The following is a 17,111-nucleotide window of genomic DNA, read 5'->3' on the forward strand; positions in this document are numbered from 1 at the left end:
GCCCGGTTCTCCCGTATTCCGAATCCGCCGGCGTCGAGTGGAGCCGGTCGCGCCTTCACCCTGCAGCCAATAGCAGCTTTTGCGGGGCGGAGCCACGGATTGGCTTGCCGGCTACGAGAGGGGCGGGGCTTAGGGCTATAGGGGCGGGGCTAGTCCCTTCCCCTGGACTTTATAAAAGGTTCCCGCCGGCAAATTTCAGTCGCGGTCGATTCTCCTGTGCAACGTGGGCAGGTAAGGGGGATGAGGGTTTTCGTTAGGCAGCGCTGAGCATCTTCCTCTGGGGCTAAAAGGGGGAAAAGGGGAACTAATTATCAATTATTTAATTAATATTTAAAAAATAGTAATAGTTTGTAATAGTTTATTTATTTATTTGTTTAATTATATTTATATCCCGCCCTCCCCTGTCGGGTTCAGGGCGGCATTTGGGATAATTGGCTCTTGTTACTGAAATGAAAGCGTGGCTGGGAGATGAGCGGCGGCGGTTCTGTGCAGCGCCTTGCACCTTTTAAAAAAAAAGATGCGGTGGTGGCGCTGAAGCGGGGACCGGCTCGCCTGGCGCCCTAAGGACGCCAAAGGGGGAAAGAAGCGGTTGTGGCTTTGAAAAACAATGCACAGTTTTGCTTCTCTCTTATTACCACAGTTATATATATGTGTGTGTGGTTTCTAAAATGAAACGAGTTATTTTGAAGGCTTGTGCTGCTGAGGCTCGAAAAGGTGAACGCCTCCTGGCTGGTCTGCACAGCACCTTGCACTTGGCTAACAAATTCGTGAGGAGATGGGGAAGTCTACCTGCTTGGGGGGAGAGAGAGAAGTCAGTCTGGAGGAGGGAAATGGGAAGTCTTACCTGGGCGGTGTGGGGGGGGGGGAGAGAAGTCAACCTGGACGGGGGAAATGGGAAGTCTACCTGGGAGAGAAAATTTTCCTGCCAGTGCGGGCTACTAAATGCAGAATTTGCTCAAACCCTCCCCCCCCCCCACCACCCCAATTGCATAGTGGATGTCTCATCTTGATAATGAATGCATGGGACGGGTCTCTGGGTAGTTTCTTTCCCCCCTGAGGGCTTCAGAGAGCCACTTTGCCCTGTTTGGGGGATCCCTCTCTTAAAAACCAGCCTGCGGCTCTGATGAGGTTTTGAAGGAAAGCCAGTCTTCCAAACGGGGCGGGGGAGACGGGGGACACAAAATCTCACAGCATCTGAACTCTGGCTGCTACCACCCCACCCCCCACCCCTTGCCGTTGATGTGGCTCTTTGGGAAACCACCTGTCCAAGGCTTCCTGATGTCTGGCTGTGACACAGTCCTGCTTTTCTCTAGGCTAGAAAACAATACACAGTTTTGCTTTTCTCCTCTTTTAGGGACAAGGTGATACAGGAAAGCCTTTCCATGCATGTGTTATTCACGCCAGCCTCTTGACTTTTTTTGTCCTACGTTTTGAGGGGTCGTGCAGAAATGTAAATATGCCCTAGTGTTATGTTGGAGTGACTGGAAGCTGGGCAGGGGGTGTCCAGGTATATGCCCCCCATCTTGGCTGACACACCTGGTGTGAGCCCCAGGTTCCTGCTACCAAAAAAGGGGAGATGGAACTTCCATGGGCCAAAGCAGTATATCTGTTAGTGCTAGGTGCTGGGAGGCATGACAGGATGAGCTTGAGAAACGTAAGGAAAAAGCATGAGGCAAAAGAAACTAAAATGCATCTGTGTATGTAGCGCAAATGTACAATATCATCCATCCATTGTTTTCACAGTCGTTCACTAGTTGTAGATTTTCTGGGCTGTGTGGCTGTGGTCTTGGCATAGTAGTACCTGATGTTTCGCCAGCAGCTATGGCCAGCCTCTCACTTTAACACAGAGACAACTCTTTCTGTGTTATACCTCTGAGGATGCCAGCCCTAGCTGCCGGCGAGACGTCAGCTTCTACAATGTCAAGACCACGGCCATACAGCCCAGAAAATCTACAACAATTAATAAAATATATATAGTTTAATTATATATTCAGCAGTGCTAAAATATAATTAAAATCCACAATTCTATGGTTCTGCATTGGAGTACTTAATCCTAATATAAATACAAATGTCTAATCCTATAAATATAGGTGGAAAAGACCTTACTTACAGAGATGTTCACCCATGGAGTAAGGGGTGATAAATATTCATGAGATGCAATGTGGGCAACTCATCAAAATATACAATATTTCATACCCATGGATTTAGACTTAGCTCCAATGGGAATGCTCAGGTCTTTGTGAGCCTGGTCCCCCTTCTGTGTCTTGAGTGTGGCTTACAACCAATGTTCCCTCTAAGCTGCAGAGTCTTGTGAGCAAAAATTCTACTTTGTGAGCTACTGGCTTTAAAGCTGTGAGCTACTGGCATTAATGTTGTGAGCTACTGCATCAATTATTGTGCTCTGGGGTCATCCTTCCTGAGCTAAGACAAAAATGTGTGAGCCGGAGGCTAAAAATCTGTAAGCTAGCGCATGCTAGCTTAGAGGGAACACTGCTTACAACTGGCTGCTTCCTTCCCACTTCTTAACTCTGATACGGTTTCCATTTTTTTAAAAAACGCCTCTGTTAGGGTTGCGTCTATACCAAGAACGGAAACCAGTTTTGATGCTTAGTTTCAGAGGGCAGGTGTGTTTGTCTTCTGTAGAACAGCCAAATTTAAGTCCAGTAGCTCTAAGGATGCTATTGGACTTGACTCTAGCTAGTTCTGATGCTGGTGACCACCCCTCCTCCCCTGATAACTTTTGCAGTGAGGTCTGAATTCTTGCTCTTTGTCTGCTTTTCAGGTCTGTTGTCCTTGGGCATGACTCTAAGGGGCTTAACATGGTTTTAATTCCCCTATAAAAGTACCTAGATCTTGCCTTGTTCCATTTTATGGACATCAACTCAAGCCTTATTTTTTATTTTTGCAAGCAGTTTCATTTTGGAGTTATAAACTGTTCTTTTCTCCAACCCCGATATTTTGGGGAGCAGCCATTACAGACATAGTGGAACAGAGCCAAGCCTATTGGACTTTTTTGCTTGATTTAGCTTGGCTTATTAGATTTTAAAATATTGCAGTTCTTCCGGCAACGCTCCCAAGGAAACTAGCTGCAAAAAAATGTCAATCATATCTGAGAGGACATTTAAAACAAAATAGGAGGAGTCTTTCCCCTACCTCTGCCAACAGCAGCCCTCATCTTTCAGCAAAATGTATTTGAACTGCACCTTGAGTAGAGCATGCCAGGTCTTTCTCCATTGCTAGGTGATTATTCTTAATGAGCCAAAGGAGGGAGACAGGACAAGGCAGTCTCTGGGGGAAGGTGGGATGAATATAGGGCAAGTTCTCCTATTGTGCATGAGAGAGAACCCTTGCATTCTGGGTTAGATTGAAAGAGCAAAGCACTCATTTTGATAATGCAAATCTATCTGACAGAAGCATCCAGAGAGTTCTGGTTGGAGAAGATTCTTTTGGGCAAGGGCTTTTCTTTGAGCAGTCTTTCCAGCTTGTCAAGCAAGCCTCTACTCAATCTACTCCCATGTTTGATTTCAGTGAGTTTAGATTGGAATGTCTAAATAGGAAGTGCTAATGATTTGCTGGCCGTTCCTGGCTGTAAATTCTAAGTGTCTCCTGGGGGAAGCGTGCGTGGCTTGTCTTCTCCTCGCTCATGCTGCACTCAGGCGCATGATGCAACACAATATATCTGCCCATGTGCTGCGCCTGTTCGAACTGCATTAAGGGAGGATTTAGGGTAAGCTGATATGTTCCAGGAACTGCTTGAGGGGGACGCTTCCAGATGATTGAGGAAACAGGCTGGTGGTTAAACCGCTCTTTAAAAAATAGTAATAATAAAACCCAGAGAACGGAATGCTGCTCTAGTTCCTGGTGTGTGCCATTTCCTGATGCAGATGTTCCATGCCACTTTTGTTATTCGTTGAAGGAAACATAAAAAATATGTTGAGAAATCGGCAATAACTGCAGAGACCATGGCAAGATGTATCAGTAGAGGATTTGGCTGGCAGATACCCCCCCATGACTTTTTCTACAGCTTAGTCTTCCACTGTTTGCCAATTCAGTGGTGTTAAGTGACCTGTATTGGGCCACTGAAGAGCCCTGTGGCACAGAGTGGTAAAGCTGCAGTACTGCAGTCCTAAGCTCTGCTCGTGACCTGAGTTTGATCCTGGCGGAAGCTGGGTTCAGGTAGCTGGCTAGCGGTCAACTCAGCTTTCCATCCTTCCGAGGTCGGTAAAATTAGTACCCAGCTTGCTGAGGGGGAATGTGTAGAAGACTGGGGAAGGCAATGGCAAACCACCCCGTAAAATGTCTGCCATGAAAACTTGAAAGCAATGTCACCCCAGAGTTGGAAACGACTGGTGCTTGCACAGGGAACCTTTACCTTTTTATGGAGTCACTGGCAGGCTCTGTATTCAGTCACTGGCAGGATGTGAATCCAGGTCTGTAGAACTTGCTAGAAAGAGGCTGTGCGGCGAAGCATGCTTATTTGGGCATAAGCCCCCTTGAATGTAGAAGATTTGCTCTTGAGTAAAACACCCGCAAGGTCTGTGCTTCTTGGATTTGTGTTGTGCTGCCAGATGAGAAGGCTAGCATCTGGTGGGAGCAGTCCTCCAGATACTAGTTTGTAGCTATCAATTAGACTCCAATCCTTGGCAGCTCCCTTAAAAAAAAAAAAGCTACCAGTGGCTGTCTCCGTATCCTAGAGCGATGAGTCTCGCAAGGGACTTGTGGAACTCACAGCCACAAGATGTAGTGGTGGTTGCAGGTGGCTTTGGAAAAGGGTCTGGATAAACTAGTGGAGATCATCCATAATGGGAAGATAGAACTTCTGTGGGCCAAAGCAGTGTATCTGTCAATGTTAGGTGCTGGGAGGTGCAACAGGATGAGAAGGTAGAGAAAGAAGTACTTTTCTGCCTTTCTCCTGATACAGGAACTCGTGGGCACTCAAATTGCTGAGCAGTTGGGTTAGAATGGATAAAAGGAAGTACTTCTTTACCCGAAGGGTGATCAACACATGGAATTCACTGCCACTGGAGGTGGTGGCGGCTACAAGCATAGACAGCTTCAAGAGGGGATTGGATAAACATATGGAGCAGAGGTCCATCAGTGGCTTTTAGCCACAGCGTATTGTTGGAACTCTGTTTGGGGCAAGTAATTCTCTGTATTCTTTGGGGGGGGGGGACAGTGGGAGGGCTTCTGGTGTCCTGGCCCCACTGATGGGCCTCCTGATGGCACCTGTTTTTTTGGCCACTGTGTGACACAGTGTTGGATGGGCCATTGGACTGATCCAGCGTGGCTTCTCTTACGTTCTCTGTGTTTGCCTTGCTCCACATGCTTTCCGGGCACGCCTGATTGACTACTGTGTGGAACAGGACACTGCATTCAGTTCCCTGCATGTGGAAACCTAGTTTCTTCCGTGGCAGGTTAGCCTTCTAGATGAAGGGAGCTTCCATCATGTGAGCCTCCTAACTTGCACTTTAGATAGCCCAGAAACAGGATTGATTAGCCATGATGGCTAAATGAAACCTCCATCTGCTGAGGCTACCCACCTCTGAATAACAGATGCCATAGGGTCTCTGCAGTTATTGCTGATTTCTGAATGTATTTATTATGTCTCCTCACATGAAAAAAATATGGCATGGAACATTTGCCTCAGAGCATAAGTTAGAGAAGTTCCTCAGTGGAATGGGCTTCCTCGGGAGGTGGGGGCTCTTCTCATTTGGAAGGTTTTTAAGAAGAGGCTAGATGGCCATCTGACAGCAATGTGGATTCTGTGAGTTAGGCAGATCATGAGGAGGGCAGGAAGGATTGCATCACTGTTTCGTTCTCCTGGCCTTTTCTTATACACCTAGGGAAATGTTGATTGTTGACCCTTTGGGGTCAGGAAGTAATTTTTCTCCAGGCCAGTTTGCCCAGGGACCTTGGAGGTTTTTGCCATCTACGAGGCATGGAACGGGAGTCACTAGAGGTGTGTAAGTGAGGTATTTGTGAATTTCCTGCATTGTGCTGGTGGGTTGGACTAGATGACCCTGGAGGTCCCTTCCAACTCCATGATTCTATTGTGGAGTGCTGGGTACTGGAGGAGGTTGGCTGCTGGTGTAAGTGGGCCTTTGGTATACGAACAAGGTCTCTGCTCTGCGTAGTGTACATGCTGTTAAAATACATTTTGGAGGCATTAGGATTAATGCCGTTTAAGCCTCTTTTATCTTCATATGTGGGGCTTTTAGAAAAAGATTAGAAAAAAATAAACATTTCAAATCCTTTAACGCTCTTCCCTCCCCACCTCTTTTGTTAAACGTATGAAAGCTGTAACGGTGCTTTGGAGCATGCCTGACATCAGCAAGGCTTCTGGTTTGCCCTCTCTCCTCATAAATATGTCAACCTACTCTTCACTCAATATAGATCTTGGTTGCTTGGTTTTATTACAGTAGGGTGGTGAAGACTGTTAGTCTAGGATCTGGGAGACCTGAGTTCAAATCTCCGCTTTGCCATGGGTGTTGTTGGGCTAGTCCAGGGTTGGCCAAACTTGCTTAGTGTAAGAGCCACATAGAATAAACATCAGATGTCTGAGAGCCACAAGACATGAACATCAGATGTCTGAGAGCTGCAAGACATGAACATCAGATGTTTGAGAGTCGAAGGAAGGAAGGAAAATAGATGGTGGAGGTGGAAAGAAAGCAACTTTAAATGCATTCTCCAAGCTGCCAGCTGGCTTGGTTTGGAGAAGTGATTTAAAGAGACAAATGTCTTCTCCAATCTGCCCCTGGGCACATATGCTCAGCCTAACCTATCTCACAGGGTTATTGTGAGGATAAAATGGAGAAAGTTGTAAACTACTTGGGGTCCCCATAAGGGAGAAAAGCAGGGTATAAATGAAGAAAAAAAATTGGCATGTTTCCATCATTCAGAAAACCTTGACATTATGAACAGAGGAAGACCCAATGGGTATATGTTTGGGTGCTTTTTTTATTTTGGGAAAAGGAACTAGAAATGTGGATTATAGAATCATAGAGTTGGAAGAGACCCTAGAGGCCATCTAGCTCAACCTCCTGCTCAACGCAGGATCAGCCTTAAGCAGGGGTGTTGAACTCATTTGTTATGAGGACCAGATCTGACATAAATGAGACCTTGTCGGGTTGGGCCGTGTGGGTCATAAAATGTAATGCCAGGTAGCAGAGATAAACTTTACAAAGGAAACAGAAAAACATAGTTTTTAAAAACGTAATATAAAATATGCTTCAAAGATTAGATCTCTTGCAGTATTTTGTTTATTTAACATTTTCTAATAACTGACGCCTCTTGCTCTGAATTATTGCATCAAAATCTAGAGACAATTTCTGCGCTGTAGCAATCTTGAGTAGGCTGTTCAGGTGTTCTTCAGGTGTGTGTCTGTACGTTGCAACCCTACTTTTGATTTATTGACATTCATTACAGCAATTTCATGGTCAGTGCTTTGAGCCTAAGGCCCAGGTGAAAACATGAAACGGCAGGACATTGCAAGCTTTTGTACATAAGTTGCTTCATGCTTTGCTCTGTAGCTCCCGCACAGTTGAGCAAGCCTGGCAAAGGAAGCAAGAGAGAGAGAAGGAAGCAGATGACAGTGAGTTACTCGTGGGTCTGATAGGAGCCCTCGGGGGGGGGGGGCTGATTTGATCCTCAGGCCACACATTTGACTCATCTGGCCTGAAGCATCCCTGACAAGTGTTTGTCCAGCTGCATGTAGGGAGAAACATTTAATCTTTTACATTTGACTTAAATGAAATGCAAACAAGCTTGTGCAATTTTTAAAGACAAACTGTTTTGGATGCCGATTTGATGTTTCTGTTATGGCTCTGTTTTGAAATACTGGCTCCCTCCCTGCATGTTTGTAGCAGCCTCGAATGGCAGTTAGCAAATGGGCATATGGATATTTGTAGCTGTTACAGACGGTTACCTCTCAACGAGAGATGTTTGATTACTCCTGATTATAATATGTTTGAGCTTTCTGTTATGGCTGGCTGCAGCTCATTTAGCAATATTGGCTGCAGTGCGGAGAGATGCTGCATCATGTTCAGTTATGAAATACTTTTTCTTTTGGTACCCAGTGGTGGAAAGAATGATAGGTGGTGGTCCATTGGTGGACAGTGCCATCAAGTGATAGCTGATTTATGGCAACGCTGTAGGGCAAGGGTGGCCAAACTTGCTTAACATAAACAGCCACATAGAATAAACATTAGATGTTTGAGACATGAACATTAGATGTTGGAAGGAAGGGAAATAGAGTGAGAGGTGGAAAGAAAGCTACTTTAAACACATCCTCCAAGCCAGCCAACAGGAATGGTGGGGGCTTTGAGAGCCACACAGATATGTGTGAAAGAGCCACATGTGGCTCCTGAGCCACAGTTCGGCCACCCCTGCTGTAGGGGTTTCAAGGCAAGAGACATTCAGAGATGGTCTGCCACTGCCCGCTTCCACATTATGACCCTGGTATTCCTTGGTGGTCTCCCATCCAAATATTAACCAAGGCCAATCATGCTTAGCTTCTGAGATCTGATGAGATCAGACTAGCCAGTCGGGCAGCCGGAAAGGATATTTGAAAGCAGGGCTTTTTTTTTTTGTAGCAGGAACTCCTTTGCATATTAGGCTACACCCCCCCCCCAATGTAGCCAATCTTCCAAGAATTTACAGAGCTGCTCTTACAGGGCCTACTGTAAGCACTTAGAGGATTGGCTGGTGTGTGTGTGTGTGTGTGGCCTAATATGCAAAGGAGTTCCTGCTACAAAAAAAGCCCTGCCTGAAAGGTATTTCACAGTCGCAGGTAGGAAGCTGCAAAAGGTAGCGATTGATTTAAAAAATACAAAGTTTTAGGAGACTCTTTACTATCAAGAACTAACTATATGCAATACTATTGGGATCCAGTTATTGGTTTTCTTAAATCCAACAATGTTCTACCAAATCGATCGGATTATAATATATGGTTGTTTACATAAATGAGTTTATTCTATTCCTTAGCAGTATTATATAAATGTGTTTTTTCTATCTCTTATCTGCAGTTTAAATACTGATATTAGACTAAGGATCATTAGCTTTTCATTAATTATTCAGGAGGCCTAAAATGTAAATTTGATAAAGATTGAGTCATCATTATATTAATATGTAACTTCCCTTGTAATTTTGTTTGAATAATGATTTACGGATACATATGTTGATCTCTAACGCTAATAGTTGGAATGTTTATGTCAGTTAAGTTTAAAAAATTTCAATAAAGTTTAAGGTTCAATAACAATTAAGGTTCGGGAGTGCTTGAAAAATATTTGCAGTTCATTGTGCATCTTTTTTTGGTGGGTTATAGAGAGGCCGATGATGATCTAACGAGCTGGGGCTGTCTCCCCGCTTGCTCCTGTTTTGTCATGTGGGGGTGTAGGAATAAACAAAGGCTCTCTGACAGTCAGGTGGAGATTCTTTATTGGGAGTTCAGCGGCAGAGTAGGTGAATGCGCTCTAGTAACCCCGGGAGCGTCTGGAGACCATCCTCGCATGACGAAACCGGGATAATGGGACGATGACTCGGAAGCCCGCTATTGGTTGAAACGGCTTGGATGATCCTGCAGATGAAAGCTCCGGCAGCAGGTGCACAAGGCTGCAATTAAGCAACCAGAGTGGCAGGGAGGATTCAAAACCCTGAGAACCCAGCCATGTTGTGATGCTGGGCTTCCACGGGAGCCGCAGTTGATGCTTTGGGGTTTTTTAATAATAGTAGGTCTTTTGGAATTGTGACCCTTTGTACTTGAGAGGAAGCCAGAGAAAGAAGTAGGGCTCCTTTCCAAGGAAACGTGCATAGGGTTTGGTTGCCCAAACTCTTCACTGTGGAAATGCAGCTGAAGTGCCCCCACCCCCCATATCAATATCTTTTCTTACACTTTCAAGCCAAGGGGCATCCTAAGAAAAACAGCAGACCCTTTCCTTGAGTCGTGTTGTAGGAATCTAATATTTTTAGTGGGTAGTTGGCACTACTGATCCAAGAGGAAATTTTTGGAAAATTGACAGAGTACAAAAATGCAAGGACTTCTAAAACTGTCGCCAAATCTTGATGACAGCTTCTTTTTTTTTTTTTAAAAGCCATATACATGTGAAACAGGATAGGGGAAATGAGGGGAAGGGAGCTCTGTGCTGGGGTGATCCAGGCAGGTAAATGCAACTTGGACATCTTCCCAATGCAAAAAAGAATGCATCTCCCTATTATGTAGACAGCATGGTTTCTCACCCCATCTCTAGCTTCTCAAATGTTTTTAAAAATGGAAGTACAGATTGGGTGATGGGAAGTGTTTCTGAAGGGTCTCTGGGTGTTTCTGAGGGTCTCTGGGTGACAAAGTAGCTGAACGAATACATCCTCTCAGGGCTTTTTTTGTAGCAGGAACTGCTTTGCCACACACCCTGATGTAGCCAATCCTCCTGGAGCCTACAGTAGACCCTGAACTAAGAGCCCTGTAAGCTCTTGGAGGATTGGTTACATCGGGGGTGGAGGGGTGGGGATGGCCTAATATGCAAAGGAGTTCCTGCTACAAAAAAAGCCCTGCATCCACTTTTGGTGTTGCTGTATACATTGTTCCCTCCCCCTTTTGGAGAGCAGAATGATTTGTAACAGCTGTAACATGCATCTAAAGGACATCTCTCCCCCCTTCAATCATGGCTTTTAGGCTTCAGGCTGCTTCCCTGGAGCAGCACGACAACGTTATTTATTTATTTAATTTATACCCCACTGTTCTCCCCAGTGGGGACCCAAAATGGCTTACATTGTTTTCCTGTCCTCCATTTTATCCTCACAACAACCCTGTGAGGTAGGTTAGGCTGAGAGTTTGTGCCTAGTCCAAGGTCACCTGGCAAGCTTTCATGGCAGAGTAGGGATATGAACCTGGATCTCCCAGTTCCTAGTCCCAACAATTTAAACCTTTACACTCCACTGATACAAGCAGCCAAGATCTTTATATTGAATGCATCTGTATTTACAGTAGGAGTAGCTGAGCAGTGGAATTGGCTGCCTGGGAAGGTGGTGAGTTCCCCCACAGTGGCTGGACAAACACTTGTCAGGGATGCTTTAGGTCGATCCTGCATTGAGCAGGGGGTTGGGCTGGATGGCCTCTAGGGTCCCCTCCAACACTATGATTCTGTATTGAATAAAGTGGGGATTCGCACCTAGGCCTCCCAGATCCTGGTCCCAACTCTTTAAACCACTGCACCAAATGTGTTCAGTGACCCCTGTTTCTTTGCAATGTGGGTTTTCCAGGAAAACACTTCCAATGCAAATTGAAACAAAATAATTTCAATATTGAAATGTTAGCACAGTAGAAAACAAATTCATCAAGTACCAGGGCGGACGTGTGTTCATGCGTTGTGTCCCACGTTTAGCCCATCTAACATAATTGATCATGCATCCCTCCTCCTGCCAACTGTAGACGGGCAAACTATATTGACAGATGTGGAGTGGAAGGCTTTCCATAAGAAAAAATAGAACATCAGGGCATTTTCTGGAAAATTTTTCATTCTGAAAAACTTTTCTGCTGGAAATCTTCCATCCCATACCACTGCTGTTGGTGCCTGGGCATCATATTAGGGAGAGAAAGTGGGAAGACCTGAGTTCAGATCCCTGCTTAGTTCTAGGTATGGGTATAATACCAAACTCTGTATTATGGAGTTCAGTTTATTTATGTAAAGCAGTTGATTGGCGATCCCCATCCTGGTTTCTATGGGTACCTTGGTGTCTGCAGAAGCACTCCAGGGACCAATTGCTGCTTCAACAAAGCACCTTGTACCCAAAGCAAAGGGCCAGTCTTGCCTGCCTCTGCCTCAATTAGAGCAGGAAGACCGCTGGAGGCATCCCTTTTTTTTGGACATCATAAGCATCAACAACAGTATGCTTTAGGGAATGAAACCATTACACTTTGGCGTCTGCATGGAGCACCCATTTGGAAACAGCTGCCTTCACTGTAAACCTCCCAATGCTTTTGTAATTGACCCCCCCCTCCATATATACTCACACCCCATCAAAATTCCAAAAGTGCCCACAAGTTGAACAAGGCTGGAGACGCCCTGGCCTAGGGTTGCCAGGTCCAATTCAAGAAATATCTGGGGACTTTGGGGTGGAGTCAGGAGCAAGGGTGTGACAAGCATAATTGAACTCCAAAGGGAGTTCTGGCCATCACATTTCAAGGGACTGCACACCTTTTAAATGCCTTCCCTCCACTGGAAACGATGAAGGATAGGGGCACTTTCTTTTGGGGCTTATAGAATTGGACCCCCTGTTCCAATCTTTTTGAATCTCATTGGGTGTTTTGAGGAGATGCTATACTGAAAATCTGGTGCCTCTATCTAAAAAAAAAAAAAAGCCCCCCCGCAGAACCCCAGATGCCCGTGGATCAATTCTCCAATTCAAGAAATATCTGGGGACTTTGGGGGTGGAGCCAGGAGACTTTGGGGGGAGGGAGCCAGGAGTCATTGGGGTGGAGCCAGGAGCAAGGATGTGACGAGCCTATCTGAACTCCAAAGGGAGTTCTGGCCATCACATTTAAAGGGATTGCATACCTCTTAAATGCCTTCCCTCCATTGGAAATAATGGATAGGGGCACCTTCTTTTGGAGCTCATAGCATTGGGCCCCCGGGTCCAATCCTTTTGAAACTTGGAAGGTGTTTTGAGGAGAGGCATTGGATGTTATATGGCAAATTTGGTGCCTCTACCTCAAAAAACAGCCCCCCCTTCCAGAGCCCCAGATAACCACAGATCAATTCTCCATTATACCCTATGAGAATCGGTCTCCATAGGGAATAATGGAGTGCCCAGCAGACATTCCTCTCCCCCTGCTTTCTGATGACCCTGAAGCAGGGGGAGGGCCTTCAAACTGGGGGATCCCTTGCCCCCACTTGGGGATTGGCAACCCTATCCCGGCCTTAAATAATTGCAAAGTGCTTTTTGCAAGTGTACATTATGAACCCACAGCTATTTTGTCCGTTGACCAGGAAGCCAGCAGCGGTGATGGAAAGTGCTGTCAAATTGCACCTTTGTGATGACCCCACAGGGTTTTCAAGGCAAGAGACAAACAGGAAGTTATTGCCTGCCTCTGCATAGCAACCCTGGGCTTCCTGGACGGTCTCCCATCCAAGTGCTAACCAGGACCCAACCTCGCTTAGCTTCTAAGATCAGACGAGACTGGCCTTGCCTGGGTTTCCAGGTCAGAGCATCAGAACACTGGAGCCTTTTGATATATGCCTAGCCAATTTATTAAGATATAGTTAATTTGTGCAGCTGTTTTTGCAAGCAAACGTGATGAATAGCATATAAGCTTGTTGTTTCCCAGGTGCTTGCAACAAAACTGCCGTTTTAATAGCCGCGTAGATATTCAAGTCAGACGAGTTAATTTATTATTTTTTTTTACATTATTCATAAGCCTGCCTTTTTCCCTGAGACTGGAGGCAGATTACACGGTGCAAGTCGATAACGATCAGTAGACCAAGACATCTAACAGTGTAACAGGACTTGGAATTCCAGACTTTGGAAAACTGAGCATCAGTGTAGGATACCAGGTTAGATTATTGTTGCATTCAACTGATGTCGTCTGTGGCTTTCTGAAACTTATTTAGGGCACCACCTCTGCCCTCGAGATCCCTCCTCAAACATTATTCCCTTTTGGATCGAGCCCCTTATCCACCACCCCTAACTGAAGGAAAATCCAGGTGACTTGGCCTTCCGAGACACCTGTTATCCAAGCCCCTTGACTGCAATTTGAACCTGGTTCCCTTGATAGGCCTTGCCGCTGAGCTACGATTGTTTCAACAGAGGGGCGTTGCTGTCAGCGGGTGCATTTGCATACACTAAACAACACACTTTGCAGCTGGATTTTTGCTGTGTGAGTAGCAAAATCCACTTGCAAACTGTTGCTGTGTAAAAGCACCGAGTGTTTGCCGCTGAAGCTGCCTTCTGCGGAGTCAGAGATGAGTTCTTATCAGCCGGCATCGGGATATTTGTAAAATGTTTGTCTTGTTCTATTTTGCAAATCTCAATGGAATTGGAAGCACCTGATAAGCTGCTTATAACTTGGCTCCTGTGGATTTTTTGTCCAGCTCTTTGAGAAGCCTAGGACAATAGAAGTGTGGAGCCGTGCTAGATCCAGCGGAGATACACGGCAGTGCCAATTGAAATAATGTATATATGAGTATATATGAGAGTATATAAAAGAGTATATACAGAGTGGTAAACTGCAGTACTGCAGTCCAAGCTCTGCTCACGACCTGAGTTCAATCCCGGCAGAAGCTGGGTTCAGGTAGCCGGCTCAAGGTTGACTCAGCCTTCCGTCCTTCCGAAGTCGGTAAAATGAGTACCCAGTTTGCTGGGGGGGAAAGTGTAGATGACCGGGGAAGGCAATGGCAAACAACCCTGAAAAAAAAAAGTCTTCTGTGAAAATGTCGTGATGCGACGTCACCCCAGAGTTGGAAACGACTGGTGCTTTCACTACCTTTACGTTTTTAATAAAAGGGAGTGCCTTGAATAAGACTCTAGATAAAATGTAATTTCATATACTGTTTAATTTTATCTTATGACATGCCCCAGTCCCTTGGTGGAAGGATTAACTCCGAAAGTGGACAGAAGCAGCAGTCCAGTTGCAACCACACCTGGTTGGGAATTGCAGTCACACCTGGTTGGGAATTATTGGACTTCAAGAAGTCCTACAAACAAAGGAAGAACATTGCACATTGCCTTTGTAAAATGGGCTGCAAAATATTTCTAAATTAATAAGTGAAAAGTACTGTGGTTAATGTTTGTTTTTTCAATATATGTATTAGTTAAAACCCTCCCAGTGTGATCAAATTATATACCTTCTGCAGAGTCCGAACTGGGCATTGATCAACCAGCATCTTTGGAAATCAGGGTATCTACCTGATAGTGGTCTATTAACTGCAATTTGAAACCTGAGATCTTATGCAAGTAAGACAGGTGCCTTGCCTGAGAGCTCTTCCTCCATAGTGGGCTGACATGGGGATCCAATCAGTGCTTAGGGCATGACAACCACAAAACCTCCCAGTTGCTGGCAGGATTATAATTAGGAAGCCTCTGGCTGCTGGCAGTAATTAGAACATTTATGGAGGGGGGGAACTTCATGTTCAAGCTTGTAGTTTTTGAAAGTCAAGGCACTGTGGGCCAAAATAAACCATTTGTACTGTCTGTTGTGGTCTGGCACATCAATAGGACAATATTTGCCAGAGGTTGCAGTGACTCTGGGCCTGCTGGGGGTGGGTGGGAGAGACCTTTAGCCCAGTTAAGATACCTTCTCACACAACAGATGATAAGAAATTGGCACCACCAGGCCGTCTGTGTCTGCTCTCACTATCCGGAGCTACGGATGCATATTACTGATTTAAAAATGTCAGCATAAATTTAGACAGCTGGTTTGGCAAAAGAACACACACATTTTAAAAAAACCAGTCCTTTCTACCTGCAATAGATCTAAGTGGGACATAAGAAAAGCAATAAAAAAAATCCTTATCTGGTTACCTGGAGGAGATTTCAGTTCGCCTGAGGCGATTATGCAAGTGGCAATTAGCAGCATGAAATAACTGCTTCAATTTAGAAGGTGTGTGAGCACCCAGGCCTCCTTTGAAAAATTCCACTTTCTTCCAGCAAGCTTGGAGCACTATACATTGCTTCCCTTCTGTTTCATCTTTCCAATGCCCCCCACCAGGTCAGTTGAGTTTATAAAACCAGCTGTCCTAAGGTTACCAAATGTGTTTCATGCTGGAATGATTTGAACCTCCCTGTTCTAGGTTGACACCCGAATCGCTACACCACTGTTTCCTGTCCCACCTAGGGTTGCCAGGTTCAATTTAAGAAATATCTGGGGACTTTGGGGGTGGAGCCAGGGGACATTGGGGGTGGAGCCAGGAGCAGGGGTGTGGCAAGCATAATTGCACTCCAAAGGGAGTTCTGGCCATCGCATTTAAAGGGACCACACACCTTTTAAATTCCTTCTCTTCATTAAAAATACTGAAGGATAGGGGCACCTTCTTTCAGGAGCCTCATAGAATTGGATCCCATGGACCAATCTTTTTGAAACTTGGAGGGACTTTCAGGGAGAGGCATCAGATGCTATGTTGCAAATTTGGTGCATCTACCTCAAAAATCAGCACCCCTTAGCCCCAGATACTTGAGGGTCAGTTCTCCATTATACCCTATGGGAATCTGTCTCCATAGGGAAAATAGAGTGTCCAGCAGACATTTCCCTCCCCACTGCTTTCTGATGACCCTGAAGTGGGGGGAGGGCCTGCAGACCGAGAGATCCCTTGCCCCCACCTGGGGATTGGCAACCCTAGTCCTGCCCCTGACTTTTGATTTGATTGGGCAATGCCCCTATCTATTCGAGCTGATCTTGAAGTCTAGAAACTTTAAAAAGCTGGTTAGGCGTATCGGGGAGGGGTGAATGTTGGATTCTGTGAGCAGTGCTGGGGGTGGGTTATGTGCTTGTATTGACTGCAGAACAAATCCTTGCTTATGTTCACTGGATATTCTGCAAATATGTGACTTCTTAAGCGTTAACCAGATGCTGAGCTAAGTACAAAGACCATCCGTTCTTCACAACAGAGTGAGGCAGGTGTCCATGGAAATCATAAACAAGGAAGTGGCACAGATAACAGCTCTGAGAAGAGGGGCCAAACTTCAGAGGTCAACTTGACTTCTCCCCTGTTGGCTGATCTTTCTAGTTCTACTTTTTTCTTGGTGGAAATTTCTGGACTTTCAGGGTTGCCAGCCTCCAGGTGGGGCCTATAGATCTCCTGTTTTTACAGCTGATCTCCAACTAGCGGAGATCAGCTCCCCTGGAGAAAATGGCTACTTTGAAGGGTGGATTCTATGGCATTGTACCCTGCTGAGGCCCCTCCCCTCCCCAAACCCTCCCGTCTCCTGGATCCACCCTCAAAATCTCCAGGTATTTTCCAACACAAACCTGGCACCCCTAATTTTGGCTGGATGGAGTGAGAGGAAGATAGTGGACAAACTGGGTGGAATAAATGTGGGGGTGGGTATCTTGATAGCTGTTGGCTGTAATAATTCAAGTAGAATCTCACTCTTAGCTGGCAGTCTACTTCACTCTGGGATGGCAT

At 45.5% G+C, this 17,111-nt stretch overlaps 1 protein-coding gene across 1 annotated transcript in view; it reads left to right on the forward strand.

Moving 5' to 3' along the window:
• The first annotated feature begins 203 nt into the window (after window positions 1-203).
• Window positions 204-17,111, forward strand: part of ACSBG2 (acyl-CoA synthetase bubblegum family member 2) — a 71,041-nt gene continuing 54,133 nt past the window's right edge. The window contains exon 1 of the mRNA XM_060232626.1: window positions 204-231. The gene's annotated coding sequence lies outside the window, so the exon portion shown is untranslated. The remainder of the gene's footprint in view (window positions 232-17,111) is intronic.

This window comes from Heteronotia binoei, chromosome 2 (genome assembly GCF_032191835.1).
Source record: "Heteronotia binoei isolate CCM8104 ecotype False Entrance Well chromosome 2, APGP_CSIRO_Hbin_v1, whole genome shotgun sequence".
Lineage (NCBI taxonomy): Eukaryota > Metazoa > Chordata > Lepidosauria > Squamata > Gekkonidae > Heteronotia > Heteronotia binoei.